The sequence below is a fragment of the Microcaecilia unicolor genome, chromosome 7 (genome assembly GCF_901765095.1).
Source record: "Microcaecilia unicolor chromosome 7, aMicUni1.1, whole genome shotgun sequence".
NCBI classification, from domain to species: Eukaryota; Metazoa; Chordata; class Amphibia; order Gymnophiona; family Siphonopidae; genus Microcaecilia; species Microcaecilia unicolor.
Window position 1 is genome coordinate 212,859,882 of NC_044037.1, and position 19,306 is coordinate 212,879,187.

At 46.2% G+C, this 19,306-nt stretch overlaps 1 protein-coding gene across 2 annotated transcripts in view; it reads right to left on the reverse strand.

The window, feature by feature from the left end:
• Nucleotides 1–19,306, reverse strand: part of DUSP19 (dual specificity phosphatase 19) — a 67,784-nt gene that overhangs the window by 24,394 nt on the left and 24,084 nt on the right. The window contains exon 1 of one of the 2 annotated variants that reach the window (XM_030209716.1): nt 127–165. The exons of the other annotated variant lie outside the window; for it this stretch is intronic. The gene's annotated coding sequence lies outside the window, so the exon portion shown is untranslated. Of the gene's footprint in view, nt 1–126; nt 166–19,306 lie in introns of those variants that run through there. 2 annotated transcript variants of the gene reach the window in all.

Below are 19,306 nucleotides of genomic sequence, written 5' to 3' on the forward strand. Positions count from 1 at the left end.
TCAAAGCACTTAGCCTCCCAAAGTTCCATAGAAACCTATGGAACTTAGCCTCCCAAAGTGCTTTGAAAATATGCCTCTAAGCGGCATTGCTTCAAGACAGTGGACATAACTAGCTCTCAATCAAACCTCGGCGCTGTATTATTCTTGGAGAGAGCAAGCTCCGCCCCCCATGGGAGACTCGCACAAGCGCAGCTGTTGCAGGCATTGAAGCAGGAAGTTTGTTATCATTGGATGGTTTTAATTTTTTTACATATGAATCGGTAACCTTGTCTTACATCTGGTAACATTCGGGCGCGTAGACGTCTACAGCATCATTTCAACCAAGAAACGCACCACTACAATCTCCCTCTTTTTAGATGCGCAAATATTCTCTCGTTTCTCTTTCACTTGTCCCCAAAACTCACTCTTTCCGCTCTGTCCAATCTTGCACACTCGAGCTTGGGCGTAGGCTGGGGCCGGATAAGAATCCACAAAGCCTAGGATTTTAAGCAGGGCTTTATTTTTTTCTATCATTATTTTTCCCAATATAGGGGAAGAGGGGTTGGTGGTTGGGAGGCTAGGATAGGGGAGGGCAGACTTATACGGTCTGTATCAGAGCCGATGATGGGAGGCGGGACTGGTGGTTGGGTGGCGGGAAATACTGCTGGACAGACTTATACGGTCTGTGCCCTGAAAAGGACAGGTACAAATTCAAGGTAAGGTATACACATATGAGTTTGTCTTGGGCAGACTGGATGGACCATGCAGGTCTTTTTCTGCCGTCATCTACTATGTTATGTTACTGTTGCAGGAATGGATGCATGAATTTATGATACTTTAGGAGTCAGACAGCACACCAGAATGAGAGAGAAATCATCTTTATTTGCCAGCAAACAAAGTAGAACATCAGCATTAAGTCTCTTCTTCTCTTTCTCAGCTCTCTTTGTCTCTCTCTCAGCTCTCTGTGTCTTTGTGGCTTCTGTCTCAGCTGCTTCTCTTCTTATGCTGTCTTCTCCTTCTTCTGTCTGTTCCTTCTGTCCTTCTCTTTCTTCTGAGCTCCTTCTGAGTAACCTGCTTCTTCTCCCACTTAAATACAGTTCTATCTAGCCTAGCCTAGCCCCCTTACTCTCCAATTGGTTAAGGAATAGATTGATTACCTTGCCTCAACCAATCAGCTCCATACAAATATCAGTTACATAGGTTCCAGACATCCTAAACTGACCTGTGACCTGGGGCCCCTTACACCAGACATTTGGGCTCCAGTCTCTTACATGTTATTATGATTGATTTCTCATATTCCTAGTACTAACTGCTAACTAAACTCTGGCATTCATTAAAGGGGTCAAGGGCCAATCTTACTTAATGGCATACATATCAGGTTGTTACTTTCAAGACCATTTCTACATTTTACCTATAATTAATCAAGGAGAAGAGAGCTGACTAGTCCTGACCTTTTTCACCTATCAGCTTCCTTCACAGAACTAGCTAAGACCACAGAAAACTCAAAACACATGTTGGCCTCTTCACTGCAGACCTTGCTTAGACCTCTCAAACAGCAGACAAAGAGTAATACAGAATTTAACAGACATTCTACACAGACACAAAACTTATTAATTTACACAGAATACAGCATATTCTAAAATAAGCATCCTTATAAGACATATTCTACATACTTATAATGGTCTATATATCTATATCTAAGCTATCTCCTTATAACAAAATCTACATATCAAGAACTTCTGAAATTATTTCAGCTTTAAACTACAGTATGCCTAACAGTATACAGATGTTGAGCTAGCATTCATCATTCACAAGGGTGAAAGAAATTCCTGTCTCTGACCTTTTTAACCTTTTGCTCGGCAAGCTAGACATTGAGTAATTAACCTGAACCATCTGGCATTCCTTCACTTTAGTTGCAAGGTAAAAAGTTAGAATTCAAACTTCAAGCTTTTAATATCATTTCTTATATATATAATTTCTCAGAGTTAACACTTTCTTTGCCCATGGCTGCCTCATTACTATGTACTTTGTTCCTTAAAAACATAAACATTCAAAAATGTGATACCAGTAGAATGATGTTGTTGCTCAAAGTGGAGATTATCATTTCTGGTATTAAGACAAATTGATGTAGTTGAGTAATTGTTGATGACCAGATTAAAAATATGTTATCAATAAAGCATAGCCAAACTTTGATAATGCCTCCACTTGTATCGCCTTCTTGGATGCTTATGTCTTTAAGGAACAAGGTACATTATTTACTACGGTATACTAAAAGAGCACTGATCAAAATTTGCAGTACTCTAGTTGTCATCCACACAAGCTTAAGGATTCTCTTCCCATCAGAATGGGAAGAGAGCTTGTTCTCCATTATTAGTAGTTGTGATCTGGGCATCCAGAATGGTAGAGGCCCCACCCAGCTTTTTGACTCAGCTTTGTAGAATTCCTTATCCATGATTCTCAAGAAATCTGTTTTCTACTGAAAGCATTGCTTTGTCATTATCCTTAGTGACTTGGAACACTGACTTCCCCAGATGTTCTCCTAAATCTGGTGGAGATGTGTACTGACAGATGGTTGAGCCATGGTCTGGTTCTTCTCAGCCGCAAACCTCCTTCACATGCAGATGGTTATGACAAGGCTTGAACAAGGTGGTGTGCTCATTCTCCAAGATGCATGTTTTGTATATGTCTTCATTTGGTCTCCGTCTGTTCAGGCAGATATCACTCACTATCATCCATCCCATGGGGAGTCGGTAGGCATATGGAGAATCAGGTGGACCTGCATGTGACTCACAAACTCTGATCAATGTTGGTGCATCTCTTCGCAACGAGAGCAAGATCTTGGCATTTGGGTCCAAAGGCTGCAGATACTCAGCTATAGGTTACAAATGAGGGTGATATTGTGCAACCTCGGGTGTGAGAATGTCTTCCCTGTTGGTATCTGATTACACTCAATATGAGTTGGTAGATGGGAAAGGGAAAGAGAAATGGGACTTGATATATCGCCTTTTGTACTTAAGTGACTTGCCCAGAGTCACAAGGAGCTGCAGTGGGAATCAAACCCAGTACCCCAGGATCAAAGTCCTCTGCACTGTAGAGGAACCACTAGGCTACTGTTGCTACCATCTATTGCTTCTATCACGTATCTACTTTCTCTTCTTCCCATCTTCTTTGTCCTCCCTGTACAGGTCTTGAGCTAGTGAACTCCCTGGATGTCAAATAGGTCAAAGAACTCTGTCCTTGCCAGGAATGGATTACTCTGTTCATCTATGATGACATACATCTTTACTGCCTTTTCTGGTTGCTCTTTTGGATATACATTAGCTACACATATCTTGGTGCATGACCGTCCACTGCAGCCTTCTCTGCACACTTGTATACAGTTTGGAGTAACATTCGGTGGTGAGGCTTGCTCTATTTTCTTCTCCCCGCCATGGCTTGATTTTGAGGCTGGAGTTCTTGTACAAGTAGGCTTACTCGTGTCAGGGTGTAAGGTGCTGGCATTCTGATTACTATTGCACTCCGTACGCTTGATGGCTGCTTTACAGTCTTTAGCCATGTGCTTGGATGAAGAGCAACATTTGTAGAAGATTCTGTACTTTTTCAACAGATCTTTACGTTCTAAAGGGTTTCTCCCTAAACCCTCTACAGTTCTTGAGAGGATGTTTCTTATGTATAGGACACTGTCGGTATCCTTTACTTTTTCTGTAGTAGGAGGATGATCAGTAGTAGGTAGGATTGCTATGGGTGACACATCGTCATATGTACAGCTATAGGCTTCTTGGTGTTGCCGTATTTCTTGACCAGCTTTTCACTAGGGAAGCAGCCCATCTTGACTGCTTCAGGTACATCAAACATGAAACTGGGGTCATTTTTCCTCTTTGCCAAATCTTGGATAACTTCACAAAGACTGTGAATGAAGGCAACCTCTCTTGATGGTTGTCTTTATACTTGGCTCATACTGATGACCATTTTTCTCTTTGATATAATCTCATTTATTTCCCAAGCTGTATCCAAGTAATACAGGCCGGGAAGGTTCGGATCAGCCTTGAGTGCTTCCAATTCATGAAGGATGTCTCCAAATCCCTGTAACTTATTATTTTTTATATGTAACATTTGGGAAACCCCTTATTTTCTTCATCAATGCTTGTTGGATAGTTTCCGGGCTGCCATAGCACTGGTCAGGTTTCTCCCACATTTCGTTCAATCCTCTGGAGGCTTGTGCAAATATAACCTGGTAAATCCTGCACATGCTCGGCTGACTCTGTTCCCACCCATTTTATTATGTTCATTTCTTGATTCAGGTGGGCTTCATAATTGCCATGGCGTCCTTAAAGTTAGATTTCCATGTTCTATATTTTTCAGGGCAGTTGATGAATTTGGTAAGCCCCGTATTCACCAGCTTCTTGAGAGCCATGTATGTTGCTAGATCTTCTCTCTCTCTCTGAAGCCTCTAGCACACTGGCAGCAGATATTTATTTTATTTATTTATTGCATTTGTATCCCACATTTTCCCACCTTTTTGCAGGTTCAAAGTGGCTTACAATGTATCGTTTTTGGTGGTAGTGGATTTGAACATAGTTACTTAATGTTACATAGAGAATTAGAGTAACATGGTAAAAGTTTAAGACAAGCAGATATTATAAAATAATTACATATTGTTGCATAGAGATTTTGAGTAACCTAGTAGAAGTTTAGATCAAACAGATATAAAATAGGTCTGTGTAAAGGAAAAGGAGACACATGCATTTATATTTGTTGTTCTGTGTGGTATGCCTTGTTAAAAAGATGGGTCTTCAGTGATATTCGGAAGTTTGTTAGTTCGTGGATCTTTCTCAGGTTGTGCGGCAGTGCGTTCCATAGCTTGGCACTCAAGTAGGTAAAGTTTGCTGCATGCGTAAGTTTGTATTTTAGACCTTTGCAGCTTGGGAGATGAAGGTTGAGGAATGTACGGGCTGATCTTTTGGCATTGCTAGTCGGTAAGTCTATCAGGTCTGACATATAGGCTGGGGCATCTCCATGGATGATTTTATGAACTAGAGTACAAATCTTAAACGCAATGCGTTCTTTGAGTGGGAGCCAGTGTATCTTTTCTCGTAGCAGTTTAGCAGTTTCATATTTTGCTTTTCCGAATATAAGTCTGGCTGCGGTGTTCTGGGCTGGCTGAAGTTTCTTTGATTGTCTGTTCTTTACATCCAGCTTAGAGTGCATTACAGTAGTCTAGGTGACTGAGCACCATTGATTGTACCAGGTTACGGAAGACTGTCATTGGGAAAAAATGTTTTACTCTTTTTAATTTCCACATTGAGTGGAACATCATTTTGGTTGTGTTTTTCGTATGACTCTCAAGTGTTAGATGACGATTGATAGTCACTCCAAGAATTTTTAGGGTGTCTGAGATAGGGAGTGTCAAATTTGGAGTGTTTATGGTGGTGAATTTGCTCGTATTGTGTTGTGAGGTAAGTATTAGGCATTGGGTTTTTTCTGCATTAAGTTTCAGTTTGAATGCATCCGCCCATGAATGCATGATATTAAGACTCTGGTTGATGTCGCTGGAGATTTCCTGTAAATCTTGTTTGAATGGGATGTAGATCGTTACGTCGTCTGCATATATGTATGCATATCTGTGGCTGGCTGTGTGCCGGGGTTTGTCTGAAGTCAGACATGAAGTGTGGCTGGTCAGGTGGCTCTTGCTTAAATCACAGGATGTTTTGCTGAGCTAACTGCTCAGCTTTTGTCTGAGCCCAGTTCCTGGATAGCACCAGAGTCTGTGCTTGAAATGAAGCATTTCTCTTAGTTCACTTTCCTGGATCAAGTTAGTGGTAGTGCACCCATATGAGTGTGAGCATGTGGATCACTATGGTGGCGGTTCACCTCTGTAGCGTGCTTTGCCTTAGGCTTGCTTCTTTCAGGTGAATTAGAGTCTGGTGTAGAGGAACGTGCTTGCTCAGAATCTGATGACACCATACATGACACATTATCCCCAGATTCTATAGAGCGTGACTGAAACTGTGCGTGCAAATCCAGTTGTATTCTGGATTTGTGCATGCAGTTTAATTACTTAAGCCAATCAGTGCCGATAATTGCCACTTAACAAGCAATTCTTGACACAGATTGGCATTAATTGGAATTTACACGCACAACTTGCACGTAAATTCTAATGTGTGCTGCCAAAAAGGGGGTTTGGCAGTAGGTGTTCCAAAAATCTACATGCATGGTTATAGAATACACCTGCTCCGTGCCTAACTTAGGCGCTGGTATTTACGTGCCTAGAGTTAGGCACCGGCATTGATTCTAGGCATATTCTATTACCCAGCTAGGCGTATTCTATAAGCTGTGCCTAAATTTAGGCATAGTTTACAGAATACGCCTAGGTGGAAATATTTTCGGTACCAATTTTTCAAGTGCCGTATATAGAATCTAGTCCTATTATGTGGGTAACCTGCCTACAATCAATACAGGAAGAACATCTAGTGAACACCTGAAGACCAGACAAAAAGATCCAAATAAGGACTCTCGTCTATGAACGCCTACTGTCCTTGACTAGTGCCTCACAGTTGTGCACATACTTTTCCATATAAATTTAAAAAGTGCGTATGAATTCTGAGAGAGAGACAATTCTAATTATACTGGAATCCATGTCCTGTCTCCTGCAATATCTTACATTAAATATGGTAAACCCCATTCTCTTGGCTGCCATTATTTAACAACCACATGAGGTCCCAAGTGTCCTCCAACAATTTGTGCCATGACTCTGATAAACTGCCTCCTGCTTCTGTGGTGGAAGACTTTCTGGCTCCCTCCTAGTCTACCAGTAGTAAGATAAGCCTTCAACTTACACCATCAATCAGTGGGAACCATGGGTCTCAGTTGCTGTGGTTGGGTATGTATCTGAACTTGTTTACGTTGAGTGATTAGAATGGAAGATTAATTTCTAGTATTATCCTATGTTTTTGAAGGAATTTTGATAACTTATTTGTGCTAGGTAATAGAGTTAACATGTGAATGTTTTTAGACATGTCACAAATGTTTATGGCAAATGGTTTTCATGGGAAGCATGGTTTCTAAGGTAGCAGAAGAAAAGGATACAATGTTTTCAATGCTCTGTATAGTGATTACTATTTATTTATTTAACATTTTTTAACCCACTTAAACCTAAATGGCTTACATATTGAACGTTTCTGATGAGTTGATAACATGGGAATTGTGTGAGAGAATGGCAACAAAATCGGGAACACATAAATGCACAGTGACATACCCTGTGAATACATTAGAGAAGTCTGTGATCAAAGCATTAATGTTCAAAAATACAGTAGTGTCTCTATTATCCGACCTTCACTAATCTGGCCATCCGGCATATCCGACAGAACCCCCCCCCCCCCCCCCCCCCCCCCCCCGGTGATATCATCACATTATTTCTATTAAAAATCTACGTTGTAGAATAACTTTTGAAAAACTGGGGACTCTATGCCATTATTTATGCATTATTTGAGGAGTTTACGCAGTGTTTTCTGTATTATCGGACAACAGGTCGGTCCCATTTATTTTGCATAATTGAGACTGTACTGTAAACTCATGGAGTTTGAAGCAAGGATCTTGGATCTGGCCAAATGAATGTACTTTTGACCTTGGTCAATTTAGGCTATTAACTAGTATAATTTATCTTAAAATATTAAAGACAAAAACAAATACAAAAAAGTAACATTTAAATCACAGCATTGGTATTTTTGCTGGTTCTGAATCGGTGGTACAAGTAGATGATGATGATGAAGGTAGTATCTTTTGGTTTGGAGTTTTTGGCAGCCCACAACGTTTCCCTGCTGAAAGGCCTTTGCAATTTGAGGCACCTTTTTTTGGCACTGTTTTCACATCATCTGCCACTTTAAGTGACTAATTGGCTATAGCTTTTGCTGACTGAGAAAACTGATTTTCTACAAAAAGAAAAAAAAAAAAAGACAGAAAAAATATGGCATAGTTGATAAGTTTTTGTTAATCTGTTCTATTTGATAAAAGCATACATGTTGACATGTGACAAATCCCGAATTACACACAGCACCTCCATCATGGGGGCCTTTTGTGCAGTTGCAGAAAGAACCTAAGATGCCATGATGCCAAGGCTATAAATATAGTTTAATTGTTTAATGGACTGTTTTAGAAAACGAGTAGGAGCTTACCCCACAAGAAACAATAGTCTGAAGAAATATACTACACGGTGGGGAATCCCTGAATGCACTGATAATGATTGGGGAATAAGACTGTTAAAATTAGATTGACAAAGACTGCTGAACAAATAAAATTGCTCTGGCCAAAGGCTTCTTAAACAGTGATCATGAGCATAAGAGAAAAAGCAAATGCAAAAACTTGCCTTAGTCCCTTTGAAATAATTACATGATGATGCCCTATGCCACTGCAAAGGAGTCTAGCAGTAAATCTGAAAAGGGCCAGCCTAAACGTTTTCAATGATTCTCCAAGGATAAGCAGAATGTAATTATTCTGAATGATGGGCGATGTAATCCGACAGAGCCTGGCGCAATAACCACTTTCCAGCAATTTTCAGAAGTATTTGGAGTGGTGCACCGTGCATCTTCCTGTCAGCCATCACTGTGCAGGACCAAGTCGGTCTTCTTTCCACAGAGCAGTGTGGACACTGCATTTTAGACACCTCCCCCCCCCCCCCCCTCAGTTCACATCTCTTTTGTTGTGGTCTCATTATTTGCTCTCCCTCTCTTTTGTGTAATTGTCATAGAGGGCTAGTTTTCCTTCTCCAGAATTGATGCCTGCAGTGCCTGGGGCCCAATCATAATCCCTATTTTTTAAAACTCTATTCACAGATGTCAAGAAGAGGAATTAAAGGGAAAGAGAAATGGGACTTGATATACCTCCTTTCTGATTTTTTTTTTTTTTTTTTGCAACTACATTCAAAGCGGTTTACATATATTCAGGTACTTATTTTGTACCTTGGGCAATGGAGGGTTAAGTGACTTGCCCAGAGTTACAAAGAGCTGCAGTGGGGTTGATAGAAGCAGCACAAATGAATTTTTGGCACCGACAAGTCCAGTCCATTGATTTTTGCATCAGAGGCACTAGTCTCAATGGCTTCAGGAGCTGCATCAGACATTGGGGACACATCAACATCAAGAGATCTCCACCTACCTTGGAATTGAATGTTGATAGTGCATTCTCTAATCTCACCCTGAGATCAAAGAAGTATTCGTCTTCATCCTCACTGACACCGAGGGATCCTGATGCCATGCATTGGGTGGAGACAAAGAAGCATTGGTATTGGTCCCCCTCAAAGCACGGTGTCAAGAGCAGAGAGATATTAAAGTCTTTGTTACCTTTAAAGTACCCCCAGCTTGAAGGCAGCTCACCCTCCTAGGAATCCGACGGGATGCAACAGCTTCCATAAAGCTAAGACCGGGACACTAAGTTGGCCTTGATGCCATTGCGTTTCAGGAGTAGCTCAAGCCATGATGGAGAAGATGGGATGTTTTCTGGCCTGATGTAATGATATGGCATCAAGAGCATAAACATTGGCTCATCGGGAGCCAAAATCCATCCTCAAGGCCCAGAGGTCATTCATTGCTCGGCACCCTCACCCAGGGCCTGACCATAGTGTAAGTACTTCGAGGCAGGCTGAGACTCACTCTCAAAGGAATATTTTTATGAGTAAAATTTGGACCACTTCTGAGTATTTGAGGAGGTGCCAGAGGTCCTCTTGAAGCAGGGGTTCCTTGATCTTCTTTCAGACCCTCCCCTTTACACAAAAGGAGACATTCACCCCCAGAGAAGCTCTCCTTTTTTTATTTTTATCAGCAAGATAGCTCCCATTTGAGTTGGAAACAGAGGATGAGCCCAAGAGCTGTTGGACATTCTTCAGTTTGTCCTCCCCCCCCTCCCCAAGGAAGCTGTGATAATGCCTGTGCACAGAATCCTTAAGAATGTACAGATGCACTCAAATACCATAACCCTGTTCCGATTTCAACTAAACGTGCCTGGGAAACTATTCTCTCACTATAAACTCTTGGATGTCATCTCACTCTCAATTTCTTTGGTTCAACCCACATATCTTAATTGGCAGGAAACCTATTTATTGGCCCAAATAGATTGCAGTTGGAATCAAACTCCTTAGTCATATGGTTGATGGGTGGGATATTCTTTCCTTCCACACTTTTCACACCACTTTTCATTTATCAGACTCACGTTTTTTTTAGTGGTTTCAATTGCGTCATGTGTTGTTATTCCCTAATTGAACCAAAACAGCTCAAACTTTGCCTTCTCTTTTATCAGTAATATTGTCTCTTAAAATCTCTGGACATGTAGCCTCTCATGTTTACAAAGCGTTAATTGAAAAAAAATAATAATAATTTGGCAGCTGTCCAAGCCATATGGAAGAAAGATATAGGCAAGACATTATCTCAGGAAAATTGGTCTCTCTTTTGGTCCAAACCTTTGACAGTTTCAGGTCACTTCAAGTCACTGTCCCGGCCCACTCTTGACTCGACTTCCACATCCCAGAGGTATAATGGCGGTAGGCAATGCAGGATCTACTACTCTCAAAGGTATTGGTTTTCTCCCCCCTCTTGATCATCCCAGAATAACCAGGGTTCTAGCTCCCACCAGAGGCAGCAGAAGGCTCAAATCCCAGCCAGCTCCCCAGTCAAAGGCGAGCTTGTAACTGGCTCCAGGAGAGCATAGCTGCAGTAACTGTACCTGTTTCGAATGATCTTCCAGTAGGAGGCAGGCTGAAGTTTTTTCCAAGCAAGGTGGCATCTTGTAATTTCAGACTGGTGGATTCTCAAAAAATACTGTAGTCCAAACCCTACAACTGGAACAAACCTCTCCAAATTGCCTAGCAAGAGTGGCAAAATTAAGCTCTCAGCATCAGCAATTGCTTTCAAAGGAACCTTCTTCCCTTGCACTGACCAAGGCAGTCAAACCTGTTCCATCTGGGGAAAAAGTGAAGTGATTTTATTCCAACTATTTACTGGTCCCCAAAAAAGACAGTGGGACATCTTCCCATCCTAGACTTAGGGTAAAACAAAAGTTCAGAATGGCTTCTCTGGGCCCCCTTCTTCCCATGGTTCTGGATCAGGACTGGTTATATTATGCTTCTCTTGATGTAAAAGATGCTTATACCCATAAACACAGGCATCCCAGCCACAGAAAGTATCTGAGATTTCGAGTAGGGAAACACCATTATCAGTATTACGTACTGCCATTTGGCCTCGCATCAGCTCCCAAGGTTTTTATAAAATGCCTAGTTGTGGTCATTGTTGCTATGTGGAGTGGGGGTGCATGTTTCCATACCTGGACAATTGATGTGCCTTTGATCAGCCAAATGAAGGAGCTCAAGAATCAATGCACAGAATATTCAGCTGCTAGAGCTACTACCCCTAGTCCCACTTCATCCCAACTCATCAAGTGGAATTCACAGGAGCCCTGCTCAACACAACTCAGGCCAAAGTTTTCCTTCCAGTGCAGAGAGGCTTTAGCTCTGTGGTCCAGAAAGTGTGGCAGAGTCAGCAGGTATTAGCTCAGCTGATGTTGAGATTGCTAGGCCACATGGTCTTCAAAGTGCATATCATGCCCATAGCACACCTCAATTTGAGGACAGTTTCATGGATGCCATCTTCGGAATGTCAACACTGTCATACATTCACTCAAGCCATCTCTGTCTTGGTGGCTAATCTGCAGCAATAAGGCCAAGGGATTTCATTCCAAATTCCCCCACTTCATAAGACCTTGACAACAGATGCGTTCAACCTGAGATGTGGAATTTGTGTAGATGGGTTCCATTCCTAAGGTCAGTGGTCTGCTCAGAAGTTGCATCAAAATCAACTTCTTAGAGCCAAGAGCTATTTAGAGCATTCCAAATGCTTTCAGAGATTGTCTGGCAAATCAAATTATCCTAATACAGACAGACAACTAAGTGGTGATGTATTATGTCAACAAACAAGAAGGCACCAGTTTACACCTCCTGTGTCATGAAACAGTCAGAATGAGCCATATACCAGGGGATGATTCTCAGAGCTACTTATTTGGTGATGAGGAGCAACTGTCTGACAGACAGCCTGAATCGGGTCATGCAGCCACAAAAGTGTTACATGGGCGTTTCCCAGCAGATGATCTGAGAATGGGCACCACCTCGGTGGATCTCTTCACCACTCACTTTAACAAAACAATCTCCCATGGCATATCAGCCTCAGATGCCTTTCTCCTCCATGGGAGGAAAGGCATTCCGTATGTATCCTCCAACATCTGTCATAGCAAAAACTCTCTTAGAACCAGGAAGCCATGATACTCATCACATTGTACTAGCCAAGACAGATTTGGTTCCCTCTTCTTCCGAACAGCAAAGGAGTTCTTTCTGCATCCCAACCTCTAGTCCGGGGGCGAATGCATGAACGTCAGTACTATCCCTAGAGGGCCGCACACAGAAAATTAACAATGAGTCATATAATTTACCGCCAACAAAACTCAATGTGATGACTGAATGAACAGAGTGGTCTCTACAGTAAAGCGAATGCTACATACCTGTAGAAGGTATTCTCCGAGGACAGCAGGCTGATTGTTCTCACTGATGGGTGACGTCCTCGGCAGCCCCTCCAATCGGAAACTTCTCTAGCAAAGTCCTTTGCTAGTCCTCGCGCGGCCGTCTTCCCGCCCGAAACCGGCTCGAGCCGGCCAGTCCAGTATGTAGCAACACAATACACTTCAAGGGAAGACACAACTCCAACGGGGAGGCGGGCGGGTTTGTGAGAACAATCAGCCTGCTGTCCTCGGAGAATACCTTCTACAGGTATGTAGCATTCGCTTTCTCCGAGGACAAGCAGGCTGCTTGTTCTCACTGATGGGGTATCCCTAGCCCCCAGGCTCACTCAAAACAATAACCATGGTCAATTGGGCCTCGCAACGGCGAGGACATAACTGAGATTGACCTAAAAAATTTACCAACTAACTGAGAGTGCAGCCTGGAACAGAACAAACAGGGCCCTCGGGGGGTGGAGTTGGATCCTAAAGCCCAAACAGGTTCTGAAGAACTGACTGCCCGAACCGACTGTCGCGTCGGGTATCCTGCTGCAGGCAGTAATGAGATGTGAATGTGTGGACAGATGACCACGTCGCAGCTTTGCAAATTTCTTCGATGGAGGCTGACTTCAAGTGGGCTACCGACGCAGCCATGGCTCTAACATTATGAGCCGTGACATGACCCTCAAGAGCCAGCCCCGCCTGGGCGTAAGTTAAGGAAATGCAATCTGCTAGCCAATTGGATATGGTGCGTTTCCCTACAGCCACTCCCCTCCTATTGGGATCAAAAGAAACAAACAATTGGGCGGACTGTCTGTGGGGCTGTGTCCGCTCCAGATAGAAGGCCAATGCTCTCTTGCAGTCCAATGTGTGCAGCTGACGTTCAGCAGGGCAGGAATGAGGACGGGGAAAGAATGTTGGCAAGACAATTGACTGGTTCAGATGGAACTCCGACACGACCTTTGGCAAGAACTTAGGGTGAGTGCGGAGGACTACTCTGTTATGATGAAATTTGGTGTAAGGGGCCTGGGCTACCAGGGCCTGAAGCTCACTGACTCTACGAGCTGAAGTGACTGCCACCAAGAAAATGACCTTCCAGGTCAAGTACTTCAGATGGCAGGAATTCAGTGGCTCAAAAGGAGGTTTCATCAGCTGGGTGAGAACGACATTGAGATCCCATGACACTGTAGGAGGCTTGACAGGGGGCTTTGACAAAAGCAAACCTCTCATGAAGCGAACAACTAAAGGCTGTCCTGAGATCGGCTTACCTTCCACAAGGTAATGGTATGCACTGATTGCGCTAAGGTGAACTCTTACAGAGTTGGTCTTGAGACCAGACTCAGACAAGTGCAGAAGGTATTCAAGCAGGGTCTGTGTAGGACAAGAGCGAGGAGCTAGGGCCTTGCTGTCACACCAGACGGCAAACCTCCTCCACAGAAAGAAGTAACTCCTCTTAGTGGAATCTTTCCTGGAAGCAAGCAAGACGCGGGAGACACCCTCTGACAGACCCAAAGAGGCAAAGTCTACGCTCTCAACATCCAGGCCGTGAGAGCCAGGGACCGGAGGCTGGGATGCAGAAGAGCCCCTTCGTCCTGCGTGATGAGGGTCGGAAAACACTCCAATCTCCACGGTTCTTCTGAGGATAACTCCAGAAGAAGAGGGAACCAGATCTGACGCGGCCAAAAAGGAGCAATCAGAATCATGGTGCCTCGGTCTTGCTTGAGTTTCAACAAAGTCTTCCCCACCAGAGGAATGGGAGGATAAGCATACAGCAGGCCCTCCCCCCAATCCAGGAGGAAGGCATCCGATGCCAGTCTGCCGTGGGCCTGAAGCCTGGAACAGAACTGAGGGACTTTGTGGTTCACTCGAGATGCGAAGAGATCCACCAAGGGGGTGCCCCACGCTTGGAAGATCTGGCGCACCACTCTGGAGTTGAGCGACCACTCGTGAGGTTGCATAATCCGGCTCAGTCTGTCGGCCAGACTGTTGTTTACGCCTGCCAGATATGTGGCTTGGAGCACCATGCCGAGACGGCGAGCCCAGAGCCACATGCTGACGGCTTCCTGACACAGGGGGCGAGATCCGGTGCCCCCCTGCTTGTTGACATAGTACATGGCAACCTGGTTGTCTGTCTGAATTTGGATAATTTGATGGGACAGCCGATCTCTGAAAGCCTTCAGAGCGTTCCAGATCGCTCGCAACTCCAGGAGATTGATCTGTAGACCGCGTTCCTGGAGGGACCAGCTTCCTTGGGTGTGAAGCCCATCGACATGAGCTCCCCATCCCAGGAGAGACGCATTCGTTGTCAGCACTTTTTGTGGCTGAGGAATTTGGAAAGGACGTCCCAGAGTCAAATTGGACCAGATTGTCCACCAATACAGGGATTCGAGAAAACTCGTGGACAGGTGGATCACGTCTTCTAGACCCCCAGCAGCCTGATACCACTGGGAGGCTAGGGTCTATTGAGCAGATCTCATGTGAAGACGGGCCATGGGAGTCACATGAACTGTGGAGGCCATGTGGCCCAGCAATCTCAACATCTGCCGAGCTGTGATCTGCTGGGACGCTCGCACCCGCGAGACGAGGGACAACAAGTTGTTGGCCCTCGTCTCTGGGAGATAGGCGCGAGCCGTCCGAGAATCCAGCAGAGCTCCTATGAATTCGAGTTTCTGCACTGGGAGAAGATGGGACTTTGGATAATTTATCACAAACCCCAGTAGCTCCAGGAGGCGAATAGTCATCTGCATGGACTGCAGGGCTCCTGCCTCGGATGTGTTCTTCACCAGCCAATCGTCGAGATATGGGAACACGTGCACCCCCAGCCTGCGAAGTGCCGCTGCTACCACAGCTACGCACTTTGTGAACACCCTGGGCGCAGAGGCGAGCCCAAAGGGTAGCACACAGTACTGGAAGTGGTGTGTGCCCAACTGAAATCGCAGATACTGTCTGTGAGCTGGCAGTATCGGGATGTGTGTGTAGGCATCCTTCAAGTCCAGAGAGCATAGCCAATCGTTTTGCTGAATCATGGGGAGAAGGGTGCCCAGGGAAAGCATCCTGAACTTTTCTTTTACGAGATATTTGTTCAGGGCCCTTAGGTCTAGGATAGGACGCATCCCCCCTGTTTTCTTTTCCACAAGGAAGTACCTGGAATAGAATCCCAGCCCTTCTTGCCCGGATGGCACAGGCTCGACCGCATTGGCGCTGAGAAGGGCGGAGAGTTCCTCTGCAAGTACCTGCTTGTGCTGGAAGCTGTAAGACTGAGCTCCCGGTGGACAATTTGGAGGTTTTGAGGCCAAATTGAGGGTGTATCCTTGCCGGACTATTTGAAGAACCCACTGGTCGGAGGTTATGAGAGGCCACCTTTGGTGAAAAGCTTTCAACCTCCCCCCGACTGGCAGGTCGCCCGGCACTGACACTTGGATGTCGGCTATGCTCTGCTGGAGCCAGTCAAAAGCTCGCCCCTTGCTTTTGCTGGGGAGCCGCGGGGCCTTGCTGAGGCGCACGCTGCTGACGAGAGCGAGCGCGCTGGGGCTTAGCCTGGGCCGCAGGCTGTCGAGAAGGAGGGTTGTATCTATGCTTGCCAGAAGAGTAGGGAACAGTCCTCCTTCCCCCAAAAAATCTTCTACCTGTAGAGGTAGATGCTGAAGGCTGCCGGCGGGAGAACTTGTCGAATGCGGTATCCCGCTGGTGGAGATGCTCTACCACCTGCTCGACTTTCTCTCCAAAAATATTGTCCGCACAGCAAGGCGAGTCCGCAATCCGCTGCTGGAGTCTATTTTCCAGGTCGGAGGCACGCAGCCATGAGAGCCTGCGCATCACCACACCTTGAGCAGCGGCCCTGGACGCAACATCAAAGGTGTCATACACCCCTCTGGCCAGGAATTTTCTGCACGCCTTCAGCTGCCTGACCACCTCCTGAAAAGGCTTGGCTTGCTCAGGGGGGAGAGCATCAACCAAGCCCGCCAACTGCCGCACATTGTTCCGCATGTGTATGCTCGTGTAGAGCTGGTAAGACTGGATTTTGGCCACGAGCATAGAGGAATGGTAGGCCTTGCTCCCAAAGGAGTCTAAGGTTCTAGAGTCTTTGCCCGGGGGCGCCGAAGCATGCTCCCTAGAACTCTTAGCCTTCTTTAGGGCCAGATCCACAACTCCAGAGTCGTGAGGCAACTGAGTGCGCATCAGCTCTGGGTCCCCATGGATCCGGTACTGGGACTCGATCTTCTTGGGAATGTGGGGATTACTTAATGGCTTGGTCCAGTTCGCAAGCAATGTCTTTTTTAGGACATGGTGCAAGGGAACAGTGGACGCTTCCTTAGGTGGAGAAGGATAGTCCAGGAGCTCAAACATTTCAGCCCTGGGCTCGTCCTCCACAACCACCGGGAAGGGGATGGCCGTAGACATCTCCCGGACAAAGGAAGCAAAAGACAGACTCTCGGGAGGAGAAAGCTGTCTTTCAGGAGAGGGAGTGGGATCGGAAGGAAGACCCTCAGACTCCTCGTCAGAGAAATATCTGGGGTCTTCTTCTTCTTCCCACGAGGCCTCACCCTCGGTGTCAGACACAAGTTCACGGACCTGTGTCTGCAACCTCGCCCGGCTCGACTCCGTGGAGCCACGTCCACGATGGGGGCGTCGAGAGGTAGACTCCCTTGCCCGCATCGGCGAAGCTCCCTCCGCCGACGTAGTCGGGGAGCCCTCCTGGGAGGTGGCCGCAGTCGGCACCGCACGCGGTACCGACGTCGGGGACCTCACCCCGGGCGATGGGCCAGCCGGCGCCACGCTCGACGGTACCGGAGGCGCAAGCACCGCCGGTACTGGAGGGGTAGGGCGCAACAGCTCTCCCAGAATCTCTGGGAGAACGGCCCGGAGGCTCTCGTTCAGAGCGGCTGCAGAGAAAGGCAGGGAGGTCGATGCAGGCGTCGACGTCAGAACCTGTTCCGGGCGTGGAGGCTGTTCCGGGCTGTCCAGAGTGGAGCGCATCGACACCTCCTGAACAGAGGGTGAGCGGTCCTCTCGGTGCCGATGCCTGCTGGGTGCCGACTCCCTCGGCGACCCAGAGCTCTCGGTGCCGACGCGGGGAGGAGACCGGTGTCGATGCTTCTTCGACTTCTTCCGAAGCATGTCACCGGAGCTCCCCGGCACCGACGAGGAGGACGTAGAATCCATCCGTCGCTTCCTCAGGGCCGAGGTCGAAGCAGGTCGATCCCGGGGGGGCTGTACCGCAGGAGCCCTCAGGGTAGGGGGAGACCCACCCGAAGGCTCACCGCCACCAGCAGGGGAATGGACAGCCCTCACCTGCACTCCACCCGATGCACCACCGTCCGACGACATCAGGAGACGAGGTCCCGGTACCACCGACGTCGATGCAGCTATCCGATGTCTCGGCGCCGATGCAGAGGGCCGATGCCTCGATGCACTCGATGCACTGGCGGCCAAGGATGAAGGTCTGGACGCTGATGACGTCGATGCACACGATGACCCCGGTGCCGATGCCGACGAAGAGCCCGAGAACAAAACGTTCCACTGGGCCAATCTCGCTACCTGAGTCCGCCTTTGTAACAGGGAACACAGACTACAGTTCTGAGGACGGTGCTCGGCCCCCAGACACTGAAGACACGAAGAGTGCCTATCAGTGAGCGAGATTACCTGGGCGCACTGGGTGCACTTCTTGAAGCCGCTGGAAGGCTTCGATGTCATGGGCGGCAAAATCACGCCGGCGAAATCAAAATCCGAAATGACGAATTTGGAGCACCAAAACTTTAAGGGAGAAAATCTCGACCGAGGCCGAAAAGAGGCCTACCCCGACGACGAAAGAAAACTTACCGGGGCAAAAACTGGAAATACGGGAAGGGGCAAACGAAACCCAAGGGGGTTTCCGGAGCACTTCCCGAACAAATTTAGAACTTTCCGAAGAAAAAAACACGTCTATTTTAAAACGGATGCGCGAGGTCGACTCTCCGGGGCTCGACACGACAAAAACACAGCCGTACCGAGTGCGGACGAAAGAAGACTGGCCGGCTCGAGCCGGTTTCGGGCGGGAAGACGGCCGCGCATTCGCGGTGCGCGCGGGCGCGCGAGGACTAGCAAAGGACTTTGCTAGAGAAGTTTCCGATTGGAGGGGCTGCCGAGGACGTCACCCATCAGTGAGAACAAGCAGCCTGCTTGTCCTCGGAGAATATAAGGTATTTGTTCAGGTGACAGAAGACAGATGTTTACAGGTAAGAGAAGACCAATGGATTCCTGCAGCATTTCAACTCCACCAGTTATGAAAAACAGAAAATCTAACTGAATAAAAAAAACAAATAAACCTGAGGAATTTTGAGAATTTCATCAGGAAATTCACTTTGCAGAATGGTGGCTATATGGCAGCCAAAAGTTCTTAGCAGCTTTGGTCATTTCATTGAGAGCTTTGTACACAAATAGAATTTTTGCTCTTTTTCTTAACGGATAGTAATATAAAGTATTTGTTTAGGTGACAGGTGAATTATTGCTAAAATGGCCAAAGCAGCCGTCTAAGAACTTTTGGTGCCAGCTTCCCTCTATGTCCCTCTCCCCCTTTCATGTCAGAATCTCTCCCCTATCTTCCTATTCCTTGGTCACAAATGCAGAACCTCTTTTCAAACACAGGATAAGTGACTACAAACAAAAAAAGCAGAAAGATATAGACAAACATTTACCTGAAACCCCAAGAAGCCAGACTGAATGCTATATGTCATAAAGACACATTTCCTGCTGTACAGTGCAAAATATAAAGCCAGCAGATGTAAATTGTCAAAAGACATATTCCAATCACTAAAATTAT